The sequence below is a fragment of the Gorilla gorilla genome, chromosome 18 (assembly GCF_029281585.2).
Source record: "Gorilla gorilla gorilla isolate KB3781 chromosome 18, NHGRI_mGorGor1-v2.1_pri, whole genome shotgun sequence".
Taxonomy (NCBI): Eukaryota; Metazoa; Chordata; class Mammalia; order Primates; family Hominidae; genus Gorilla; species Gorilla gorilla.
In genome coordinates, this window is record NC_073242.2 from 116,070,282 (window position 1) to 116,082,793 (window position 12,512).

Consider the following 12,512-nt stretch of genomic DNA (forward strand, 5'->3'; position numbering starts at 1 on the left):
GCCTGTAATCCCAGCTACTCAAGAGGCTGAGGCAGGAGAATCACTTGAACCTGGGAGCGGAGGTTGCAGTGAGCCGAGATGGTGCCACTGCACTCCAGCCTGGGTGACAGAGTGAGTGAGACTCTGTCTCAAAAAAAAAAAAAAAAAAAAAAAAAACACCAACCAACCCTCCGTGCTTGTTTTAACACGTGTAGAAGGAGTGCAGGCCAGGCACAGGGAGATGCCCCCGAGAAGCCCCCAGAGCTGCATCCTCGTGCAGTGCCCACACCGGCGAGGGGCCCATGGCGAAGGGTCCCTCGAGGGAAGCTCTGGAGAGAAGGGGAAGGGTGAGAGAGCCAGGGCAGGGAGTGCCAAGGCTGTTTCCTGTGGAGTCTGCATGTTCATGAGCCCTCCTGGGGATGCCAGTGCCCACTGGAGTGAGAGAACAGGCCTGACCCCTTCACCTGACCCTGGACACCAGCAGGAGATTTGAGAGCAGGCTGTGGGGTGAGCGGTGCTCGAACCAGGCCAAAGCCTGAGAGAAGGTGTGAGAAGAAGCAGGAGGGACCCTGGGTCTTGGCCATGCTCCAGGAGGAGCTGGGTCCCCATGGCGAGGGTTCCCCAGGTGTCCTTGCCAGTCTTCTGGTGGGCCCTGTGGGTTCCAGGGCAGCAGGCTTTTCTGAGGCTGCAGCACTGCCTAAGCACTGGGTTCCATCCTGCCACAGCCTTACTGGCTGTGTGACTCTGGGCAGGTTCCTTACCCTCTCTGGATCTCTGTTTTCTCATCTGCTAAATGGGGCCAGTAGCAGAGCCTGCCTCCTGGGGCTGCTGACAGTGTCCGATGAGTTAACTGGCAGAAGGGAGGGACCAAGCGCTGTAGGACCCTGAGCTGCAATTACCATTTGGGTTGATAGCTCCCAGCTGCACGCCGTCCATATCTTGGATTTGAGAATGACCTGGAAGAGGAGGACCCCACCTGGGAGACCTGGCCAAGTCACTCCTGGTGGAGGCAGTGGGCTGGGCAGGGAGGGCCTTTGAGAAGCCCAGACTCCTGAAATGGCTGTCCGCCAGCCCAGGCCATGCACAGCGCCGTGGTCACAAGGCGGCAAGTTCTGAATAAGTAAAGAAGAAACGGAATCGGCCTGGTGAGGTCGTCCTGGCCCTCTCTCCACTGCGTCCCATGTAAGGAAAGCCGAACTGGGTGAACCCTGGGCCCCAGGAGTCACTGGATGGAGGGCGCTATTGGCCAGCCCGGCCTCAGCGGAGAATTTCATTGTAATAGATTTCTTCTTCCACCTCCCCAACCCCAGAAGACTTCAGTGTCACCCTTAGTGAGTGACAGGCCCACAGCCAGTGCCCCGAGGCTGACGGCACCTTGTCTCAGACTCTGGGGCCTTTGAACCGGCCCCAACCCTCCCCACCTCTCGTCATTCTTGTCCTGTAATTCATTTAGGATTAGCTTTCAGACCTCCTCGCTGGTCCTAACTTCTGTCGTCTTGGTAACTGTGTCAACCGTTTGCTGGTTTCCCGTGATTATCTGACAAGAGAAAGGGGGGCCGGCAGGGAACATAAAAGAAGGGAGGAGGAGAGAATGGCGGGGTCTTAATTGAACTTGCTGTGGAGGGGCCGCAGCGGAAGGGCCGGCCACTGCATGGGCAGTGGGGGGCAGTCACGTAGGCCTCTCACCCGCTCCAAGAACCTGTGTCACTGTCGGAAGTGTCACGGCCTTTATCTTAGATCTTAAGGGCCCAGGGACAAGGTGTTACTCCCGCCCCCACCCCCACCCCCCTCCGCCCAATTTCTCTCCTGGAAAGTTTCACTCACAGGCGGATTTCAACCCATCTTTATGACAGCACTCACCACAGGGTGCCGGCCTGTCGGTGGGCAGGTCAGACCAACCGTTGCGGGGGAGGGGAGGGGGCGGCTGGTGGGTGGGTCTGCAGGGGACCAGGGCTCCTGGCATGGAGGAAGACTTCATGAGCAAGTGTGTGGTCATAAAACATCGTTTTATTCTCCCAGCTGCTGTGCGTTGGAAATTCAGAAAGGGTGTGGTGGGGTTGAACCGGTCTCTGCCCAGCTACACCTGGGGCCTCAGCTAGGAAGACTGGGAGGCAAGGTGATTTGCTGTGCAGAGTCCCGAGTCGTCTGAAGGCTCCTCTCACTCAGGCCTGGCAGTTGGTGCTGGCTGTTCGCCAGACCGCAGCCGGGGCTCTCACGTTGGGACGCCTCCTCGTGGCCCCTCAGTGTGGCATGAGCTTCCTCAAAACATGGCGGCCTCAGAGCTCCAAAGGCAGTGGTCCCAGCTCACAAGCGGAAAGCTGCATGGCCTTTTAGGGCCTAGCCTCGGAAGGAAGGCTATACCACACCACATTCTGTTGGTTGCAAGTGAGGGACAAGCCTGCCCATTTTCAGCTGGAGGGGAGTTAGGCTTCATGAACTCTTTTTGTTTGTTTGAGACAGGGTCTCGCTCTGTTGCTCGGGCTGGAGTGTAGTGGTGCGATCTCAGCTCACTGCAGCCTCTACCTCCTGGGCTCAAGTGATCCTCCTGCCTCAGCCTCCCAAGTAGCTGGGATCACAGGTATGCACCACCACACCTGGCTAATTTTTAAATTTTTTTGTAGAGACAGTCTTCTTATGTTGCCCAGGCTGATCTCGAATTCCTGGCCTCCAGTGATCCTCCTGCCCCAGCCTCCCAGTGGTGTTAAGATTACAGACATGAGCCACTGTGCCTGGCCTGGGCTCCACCTCTTAATGGGGGAATGGTACCCTTCTAGAAGGGCATGGGGTTTGGGAGATGCGATTGATGTTTCCTCTCTGGAAAATGTCATCAGCTACACATGCTCCACCCACCCACATCCTCTATGAAGTCTGTGTTTCCAGAGAGTGGTAGCCTTGCCTTGAGGAAGGAAAGAGGTTCCATCTTCTTCCAGGGTCTGCTTCTGAAGTTTGCTGAAGACCTGTGACATGGAGCTTTGAGGGCAGAGGTCTTTGTGCCCTGGTGGGGAGGCTGGTAGGCCTCCGGGGTGGGCCTCCACAGTCATGGCAGCCCCCAATTTCAGGTTCACCAGCCCTCTGAAAATAATAGTGAGGGTTGTCTCTGAAAATAAAGGTGTTGTTTCTTGTCACAGAGGCAAGATGAGCCCCTCACTGGATCAGTGGGAAGATGGGAGTGCCTTTTAGGGAGCTACTAATGAGCTATGTCTGATTTTTATGAAACTCCATGGTAAATTATTAATTTGGGCCAGAAATGAAAGTGTGGAACTGAATAGGCTCATGAAGATTCATCGTTGACTTCAGTACAGGGTTGGTTGATCAGTGGCTAGAGCAGGCAGCCAGCCTCGTGACCCAGATACGGGCTTATTACCCAGGGCGGAGGCTCTTGGGAAACCCTTCCCCATTCACTCCCTTAGTTTCTTGGTCCAGAGGTGGGGCTGGTAACTCACAGCTCATTAGCCAAGTGGAAGCTCGACCAGGGCTGGGCTGGGGCCAGCTCAAGACGGGAGCAGAAATCAGGGTTCTTGACCCCTGGATCACCCTGGGTTCATAGCGGTCTGTTCCCACTGTGGAGCTGCTGTGGATGAGGGTGATGTCTGTGCAGAAGGAGCCGGAAGCTCCCACTTCTCTGCCTCTGCTCCCCTCTTAGAGCCTCCTGGGAAGGATGGAGACCCCTAGAAATGAGTCCCTTTAACAGATAATCTTTGGTTCTGGAGTATGATCATGGTTAGTGTCATTGAGGTCACTTGCTGGGTGGCATGCAACGGAGCCTCCTCCCAAATTCAAGGCTTCTTGAAATAGTAAGTTTGCGTTTTTTCCAAGATGGTTCTGCTGGGATCCTTTTCTCCCCGACAGGGCCAACCCTGCCTAACACTCTAGCCTGCCCTTCTCTCCCTGTCCTCCACACCTTTGGCCAGGCTGTTCCTGCTGCCTAGAGAGCTGAGCCCAGGTGTCTGCAAACAGTCAGTGCTCACTCCTGTTAGGAGTGGCCGCTCCCTGCTCTGTGCTCTTGGGTAGATAGTAAGCAACCGTGACCTACCACTGTAGCTCTTTATTTAGTAGCTGAGCCCCTGGGCCCAGGGGCCAAGTGGTCGGATGTGAATTCTTGCTCTGCCTTGAGTCCTTGTGTATGAGACCGTGGGCAAGTTACTGAAACTCTCTGGGCCTCAGTTTACTTGGGTGGTAAATGTGGAGGATAATTTTCCTGAGGCTGCTGTGAGAATTAAAAGGCTTTGTACATTTAAAGAGCTTAGTGTGGTGTCTAGGCTGTCAGGAAGGGCGGACTTGCTCTTGGTATTATCGTCTGTGTGATCGTCATCATCACTGTATTTCCTGCTGGGAGAGAAGCTCCAGCGCAGGAACTCCTGGGACTCCCTAGCTCAGTGCCAGCACACACGGGTATATGCGGATGACTGCCGTCTCGTGTTACGTGTGTTTTCCCTGCTTCTCAGGAACCGAAGAGTTTACTACACTGTGGCCGTGGCATGCGTTGGGGAAAGCCTCTGCACTGCATCAGGCCTGTGTGGGCTTTGCCAGTCTCTCCGGGGGGCTTTGCACCTGCCCACCGCCTGGACAGACCCATTTGTAATACAAGCCCTGGAGACCGCCCACCTCTGTGTGGAGATGAGGCCACTTCCTGCCTGAGCCCTAGGGGGTGGAGGTGGGGGTTTCAATCCCCGCCTCTGTCGGAGGAGGACAGAGAAAAGTGAGGTTTCTGGTGGCTTCCGGGGTTAGAGCCAAGATACAATTGCGGCCCTGAGTTCCCAGGCTGAACTGGCCACTTTTTGCAGTGAGCTTTTCGGAGAAGCAGCCCTCGGGCTAGCTGAGTGGCCAGATGGAATGAGAGGTTGCCTGCCAGAGTCCTAGGCACACAGGTTGGTTCTGAGGGCCCCTTCCAAGGCGGGGGGAGTTCTGGATGGGCCTGGCACTTGGTCAATGTCCATCTTCTAGGACCTTGGCACTGGAGGAGGTCCTCAGAGCCTCCCAGCACGTGAGAGGCTGTCAAGTCTGTGCTTAGGAGAGGGAGTGCAATGGGGAGAGGAAAGACCTGGCCCTTGAACCGCCTCTGCCAGGGATTCTCTGGGGCTTTGGGGGTTCCCGCAAGTGGCCTGCTGGCAGGCACTTCGAGAACTGACACCTGCTGTGTGACAAAGTCGTGGCACTTGATCCCAGCCTGCAGAGAGAGTCATGAAAAGCATGTGCGGTTTTATTTGGCTATTGAAACCCATAACTCCACCTGCCTGGCTTTTCATCTGATTTTGATGCCTTTGACTCAGGGCCCTGTCACCTCCCAGGTGCTAGGGCTCTCGGAGAGAGGTGGCCAGCGGGTCAGACCGGTGGGGTGAGCCGCGTGGGAGGAATAGGAACGCAAATAGCCCGCAAGCAACTTTGTTCTCCTTGCCCTGGTTTGGAAAGAGACGTTGGCTTCTTGCAAGTGCAACTGCCAGGGCAGTTCCTGAGCACCTGTTGGTGCCAGGCCCTGGAGGGGCTGAGGGGGAGGGTGGAAAGTCTGTCGCAGGATTCTCTTGAAGACCCTGCCGGACACCGGAGGAGGGAGGAGCTCAGCCGCAAGCCACTGACTCCAAGTTTCTGGGGGTTGGAAGGATACAGATAACTCCAGGCGCTTGGAGGATGGAAAGTTTCCTTTTGGCTGGAGTGATCTGGGAGGACTTCCTGCAGGAGGTGGTGCTTGAAGCAGATTCTGAAGCGTTGGTTACTTTTGAAAAGGGAAGGTGGGGGAGGTGTGAAGAGGAGAGTGGTTTTTATCTCAGCATGCCACAAACTGTACTGTGTACTCCAGTGACCCGGATCTTGCTAAAGGGGAGGTTCGGATTCAGCGGGTCTGGGAGGGGCCCTAGGCTCTGCCTTTCTAACAAGGCACAGGAGAACTTCCCTCCCTTGAGCCCCGGAGTCACGTGCACCCTTCCAAGGCCCGGGCGGCATCAGTGCTGCTGGCCTAGAGGCCTCACATTGGATAGCCAGGGCACTGGACCTGCACCGCCTAATGTGGTGGCCACTAGCATAGATCCGTGGCTATCAGACCTGAAAACTGAACTGATCACAATTAAAGAAAATGAAAACTTCAGTGCCCCAATCACAGCAGCTCCATCTTGAGCCCCCAACAGCCACGTGCGGATGGAGGCTGCTCAGTCGGACAGTGCAGATAGAGAGCATTTCCATTGTTCCAGAAAGTTCCACTGGACCGTGCCAGTCCTCAGCCCAGAAGCTGGAAGGCTGGGCCTGCATTCCTCGGAGCGATACTGGCACGGGCCTGGGAGCGTCACCGGGTCTTTTCGGGGAGGCTCTTGAGAGCCCAGTGGGGAGGTCTTTGCCGTGTTTGGGGCCACAGGGACCTGGAGCAGGGACCTGACTGACTGACCTTTTGACATTAAACACAGGAAGGACTGAGGGGGAGAAACAGGTCAGAGACTGCAAGAGGCCCCAGCAAGGGAGGCAGAGGCGTGGGGGCAGAGGCCATGGCGGAGCTCAGGCTGCAGAGGGTCCCTGTCAGTGGCCAGGCCCAGGGAGGAGCTGGCAGCAAGGGACATGTTTGGAATCTGAGAGATGGTGGCTGTCCATGAAATGGGGAAGTGAGTTGGGCGTGGGGGCAGAAACCACCAAGTGGCAGTTTCATGAAGGAAGGAGTGGTTTCCATTGTCAAGTGGCATTGGATGTGGGGACCAGGTGGACCCTGGAGGACATCAGTACTAGTGTCTAGTGATGCATACGTACAACACATAGCACACACACACACACGTACAACACATACCACACACCACACACACAACCACACCCCCCCACACCCCACACACCACACACACACAACCACACACACACCCCCCCACATACCACACACAACGCACACACACACAACACATACCACACACAACATACCACACACACACCCCCCACACCACACACACACCACACATACCACATACACACACACAACCACACACCCCACACACCACATACCACACACACAACACACAACACACACATACCACATACCACACACACACCACATACCACACACACAACACACCACACACACACTGCATACCACACACACACCACATACTACACACACAACACACACAGCACGCACACACCACATACCACACATACAAAACACACCACACCACACACAACCACACACACACCAACACACCACATACCCCCACACACAACACACACCACATACCACACACACAACACACCACACACAACACACAATCACACACCACACACACCACATACCCCCACACACAAACACACCACACACACAACACGCCACACACACAGCACATACAACACACAGCACATACCACACACACCACACACACATCACACACACCACATGCACACAACCACATACCACACACACCACACACACACCGCACACACGTACACGTGCACACAACACACAACACGACATACACACACACACCAGGCCGTGTGTGAGCACAATGTGCCTTGCGTTCTTTTCCAGAGCACGTTAAATGATGTGCCTGGGATGGGCTGCTTAGAACCCAGCAGGGGCTGCTCCGGAACCCAGTTCTCCTCCCTCGGTTTCCGAGGGCTCCCCCAACCCTAGGGGCCCCTGCTGCTCCGGGACCTCATCCGGGAAAGGGGGGCCAAGGGGTCGTTGTGGGCTTTCTGGAAGAGGTGTGGGGCCTTGTCTGTTACCTAAAGGAAGGCACACTTTGGAGAACCTGCAGATGATCAAGTCAGGGCATTGCAAGAGAGGAATCACACATGCAGAGGGCCGGCAGCCCTCTGTTGTCCAGACCGGAGTGCAGTGGCGCTATCTCTGCTTGCTGCAACCTCCGCCTCCTGGGTTCAAGAGATTCTCCTGTCTCAGCCTCCTGAGTAGCTGGGATTAGAGGCGCACGCCACCACACCTAGCTAATTTCTGTATTTTTAGTAGGGTTTTGCCATATTTGCCAGGCTGGTCTTAAACTCTTGACCCGCCCGCCTCGGCCTCACAAAGTCCTGGGATTACAGGCTTGAGCCGCTGCGCCCGGCCCATCCCTTTCTTTTTTTAAGAGATGAAGTCTTGCTATGTTGTCCAGGCTGGCCTCGAAGTCCTGGACTCAAGCCATGTTCACTTTCTGAGTAGCGGTGACTACAGGTGCGCTGCACTGTGCTGGGCTAGTACTTCATTCCTTTTCATAGCCAAGTCGTCTGTGCTGGCCTGGATAGACCACGTGCTGTTTCTCCATGCATCTGTTGATGACGTTCAGCTTGTTTCTACTTTTTGGTTATTACGAATAATGCTGTTGTGAACACTGGCGTGCATGTTTTTGTGTGTCTGTATGTTTTCATTTCTCTTGGGCATGTATCTGTAGTGGAACTGCTGCACCTTCTGGTAAGTCTGTTTAACCTTTTGAGGAACTGCCAGACTCTCTTCCTGAGCCTCAGTTTTCCCAGCTGTGAAGTGGAGCTGTGTCCTGGGGTCCTGCTGGTTTTCTGTATCAAGTAGCGTATTTTATTTGGAAACTCGAAGGAGCTGAATGATGTCTTTCATTGCTGCTATTAATAGCAACACCCAGCCATCACAGTGGGCGCGTCCGGAGGGGGAGCCGGTAGGCGCACTGGCTTGTGCCAGTCTGGGCCCGGGAAGCATTTCTCCTCCTCCGGCCACCAGTTGCCTCAGATTGGAGTTATTGTGAGTGAGTGTCCTCCCTGTGTTTCTGGGGAACTTCCTGGGAACTCAAGAAAATGTTTTCCAAAGCTGAATTCCATAGAAAAAGAGACCAAAGCTGGGAAGGGCAGGTGACAGCTGCCACCCTCCTTGTGTGGGAATTTCAGGAGAACTCGGGCAGACGTGGCGCCGTCTCTTTGGCCAGAGAAGAAGCAGGACATCCCATCAGCTCAGCCCCCGCGGGGACTGGCTTGGGAGAGGCCCGCTCCCCACACATGGCGGGCGGGGGCGCCAGGCCTCCCGTCTGGTCCTGACAAGCAGCCCCCGGAGCCTGAGTTTTTCTTGGAAGGCGTCCAACTGGTGCAGAGCTGGCTTGGCCCAGCGCTCTTGTGGGAGAGAAAGGAAGCCATTGAGGGCCGGCCGTGGAAGTTGTAAACTGGATAAATGACCCTCCATAGCAGGCCCCCAGAATGCTTTTCCTCTGCTCTGCAGTGAGAAGCCAGCCTGGGAAAATCCCAGTGTTCATTATTCAGCTGCTTCCCAGAGAGGACAAGTGACTTGCCTGGGGTCACACAGCCAGTTAGAGACCAAACTAGGAGGGCTCTTCTTGACACCCGGCTGGGTCTTTCAGGGGCTCTGCAATCCACCTGTCTGCTATCCCATCAAAACCTGAGGCTTACTCCCTGCGCGTCAGCAGTAGCCGAACTCTGCGAAGTTGTCCCTTCCGCCTCTGATGAGGCCCCGGGGTCAGAAAGCTACAGGGAGTGACCTCATAGAACACACCTAAAGCCAGGTCATTCCTTTCTGGGCCTCTCCGCCCGGCCTCCAGAGGACACCTGGGCTGTGATGCCAAGAGCCCAAGAAGGCGCTGGTGTGGAATGTGCCAGATGTTTTTTTTCCTTCGGAAAGCACTGTGTCCTGTCCGCTGGTGGCTCTGCTGAGATTTCGCTGGTCTCCTCCTGTGCTTCAGGTCCCCTGGGTCTCCTCCTCACCCAGCTACAGCCAGGGTGGGAGGCAGCAGGCATCGGTCACGGACCCTTGGGGGCTCCCTGCTGGAGCCTGCCCTGGTTATATTGGGATCTGCGCTCCAGGCAGGCAGGGGATTTAACCCTGAGCGTCCCCTCTTTAGATTGAGCCAGCTTGTCTTCGCACCCTCCCAACAAGGCCGGGCAGCCCCCTTGCCCTGCCAGCGGCTTGCTTCAAAGGTTAATCCCCTCGCTGGGGAGCGGCTCCCCACTCCCCCTCTCCCCCGCCCCCCGGCTTTTTACGCTCCAGTTAATTAAATGTGGCTGCCTATTGTCAGAAGACAAAGTTGGATATTTATCACACCTTGGCGCTACAGAATGTCAAAGGCACGCACAGTTTGAAGAAATACTGGCAGGGAATGAGGCTGAGCATATGTCCACAGGGCCGGGACAGGCAGGTCGCAGCCACCTCTGCAACCTGCGGTGCTCCCAGCTTTGGCTGTGGCGAGCAGCTTTCAAACGAGGCACTCCAGGATTTGTGTTTACCCGGGGAGTTCTGGCGGAATCCAGGAGATCTGCTATCCGGCATAAACATCCTGGTTCCGGAGATTATTTCATTGGAAGGAATTAAGGATGCCGTTAAAATACACACAGACCCCTCCTTGCTTCGCTCTGGTGCTGTGTGCCCTGTGGGGACCGGCTTCCCTCTCGTCTCCCCTCTCGTCTTCCCTCTTTTCTGATCTCCTCCTTGGGCTTTCACATTTTATTTTTATTTTTTCACTTGGGCACTGCAAAAGCACACGGCTAATTGCGATTTCTTTTTCATGACGGGCGGTGGGGGGGATATGGATGTGTTCATTTTATAGGGTTTTTTTCCTCCCCCTTAATAATAATGCTTTAAAGATGTTTGACATCTGTAACTAACAGCTGGCATCCTGTTATGGAAGAATGTCCTTTTATTTCAAAGCAGGTTGAACTGTCATTAATAGTATAATTAGGTGATTATCACTATATAGCAGAAAACTGCTTAATTGTAGAGATCGCTTTTCTAGGATTCCAGTCTTTTTATGGTTATATTTGTTTTAGCTGTTGAATTTTCATTATATTTTGGCATTTGGTATGCTGCCTCGTTTTTTTTTTTTTTTTTTTTTTTTTTCCCTTCCTGTTTTTTAATGTGTCTGACAGCTGTCTTTGGGAGCATTTGGTTTTGAAGGTGCTCCTGGTATTACAGCAGTGATGGGGGAGTATTACCTGGAAGAGCTTTCTTATCCTGGGCCCTGCTTAACACATTCTGTGCCAGGTCAGAGGCCCACAGGAGCAAGGCCAGGAATACCGGTGCCCTTTGATTTATCTGATCTCTCTCTGGGTAATAGTATGGAATTAGACATTTAACCCTGGAGCTAAGGTTGTCTGTTAAGAGGCCAGCTTTTACAATGCAATTTATTTTTATGGTGCGTCCTTAATACACAATATTACCAAATGCTTCGGAGTCTCTTGGATTCCAGAGGGAAAGGCACATTTAAAGGGACATGGTCTCCGATGTAACTGGAATTTGAAAATAAATGGGTTTTCCAGACTCTACGAGGAAATAGTTTATCTCTTAACGAAGGACTTTGAAATGAGCATAGAGGTGGGCTTGCTTTTGAAAAGCGAAGGGAAGCCAAACGCTGCCCCTTCCACACTTTTGGAGCCTAGACGTCCTTATTGGTCTCTGCTAGAGGCCTGGGGTAGATGCTGGAGCTTGGATCACCTGACATCTGGGCAGCATGTCTTCCTCTAGCAAGTCCCCAATTGACTGTCTGCTCTCCCGGGAGAAGTTGTCCCCAGACCCTTTCTTCCTAACTAAGCCCTGCCAAGAGCAGGGGTATGTTATGGGTATTACGGGGCATTTTTTGAAGGGTCACCTATTCTTGATGTAGAGTTTTAGAAACGCTTTTCTTTCCCAAATGTCCAGGAGGGACTAAAAGCAGTTGTGTCCTGGGGTTGCAAATCTGGGTTCCAGGCTTGCTTGGGAACTGATGCCCTGGTGTGTCCTTGGGGATCATGGTGCTTCTGTCTTGCTTTGCCACTGCAAAGCCTGTGGATTAGACACGGGGACCCTGGGTCATCACTGGGCTCTCACAGCTTCTCCCACCCCAGTTTTGCAACACTGCCTGGCTTACAAGAGCAGGCAGGCCCTTCCCTGAATGCAGGCCCTGCATGGGGGCTTTAGGTGACCCTGTCTTGATTATCACAGTCAGGACGCTGAGGTCCTGGAGGTGAGCTGACCGTCCCCGGGCACCCGGCCAGGGGCATCACAGTCAGGACGCTGGGGTCCTGGAGGTGAGCTGACCGTCCCTGGGCACCCGGCCAGGGGTATCACAGTCAGGACGCTGGGGTCCTGGAGGTGAGCTGACCGTCCCTGGGCACCCGGCCAGGGGCATCACAGTCAGGACGCTGGGGTCCTGGAGGTGAGCTGACCGTCCCCGGGCACCCGGCCAGGGGCATCACAGTCAGGACGCTGGGGTCCTGGAGGTGAGCTGACTGTCCCTGGGCACCCGGCCAGGGGCAGATGCAGGTCTTCTCCTCTGCGGTTCTCTTCATGGTAGGTGGTGGCTGATGCCCTTGAAGTTGGGGTCCCAGAAAGTGGAGGTGCCCAGCCTGCCCAGTGGTGATCACCTCGAGGAGGGAGGACGCGGTCCTCTCAGGGAAGTGGGGTGTGCATTCGGGGCACTTGGGTTTTTCTCTGCTGTCCCTGCAAGGGTGGTGGAGGAAGTGCTTCAGGGCCAGCCAGGGCAGGTCTGCTGTGACAAGGACCCCACCACCCCACCCAGCAGCTGGAGGACATCCAAAGAGTCCTCCATCCTGGGCTAGCCAGAGCTGAAGCTTATTGAGCGCCGACTCTATGCAGTACCTGCATGGGCTCATTTCTCCTTCGCACTAGCCCA

General features: G+C 54.8%; 1 protein-coding gene across 8 annotated transcripts in view; it reads left to right on the plus strand.

The window, feature by feature from the left end:
- Nucleotides 1-12,512, plus strand: part of GSE1 (Gse1 coiled-coil protein) — a 503,637-nt gene that overhangs the window by 392,153 nt on the left and 98,972 nt on the right. The gene's annotated exons all lie outside the window — the stretch shown is intronic.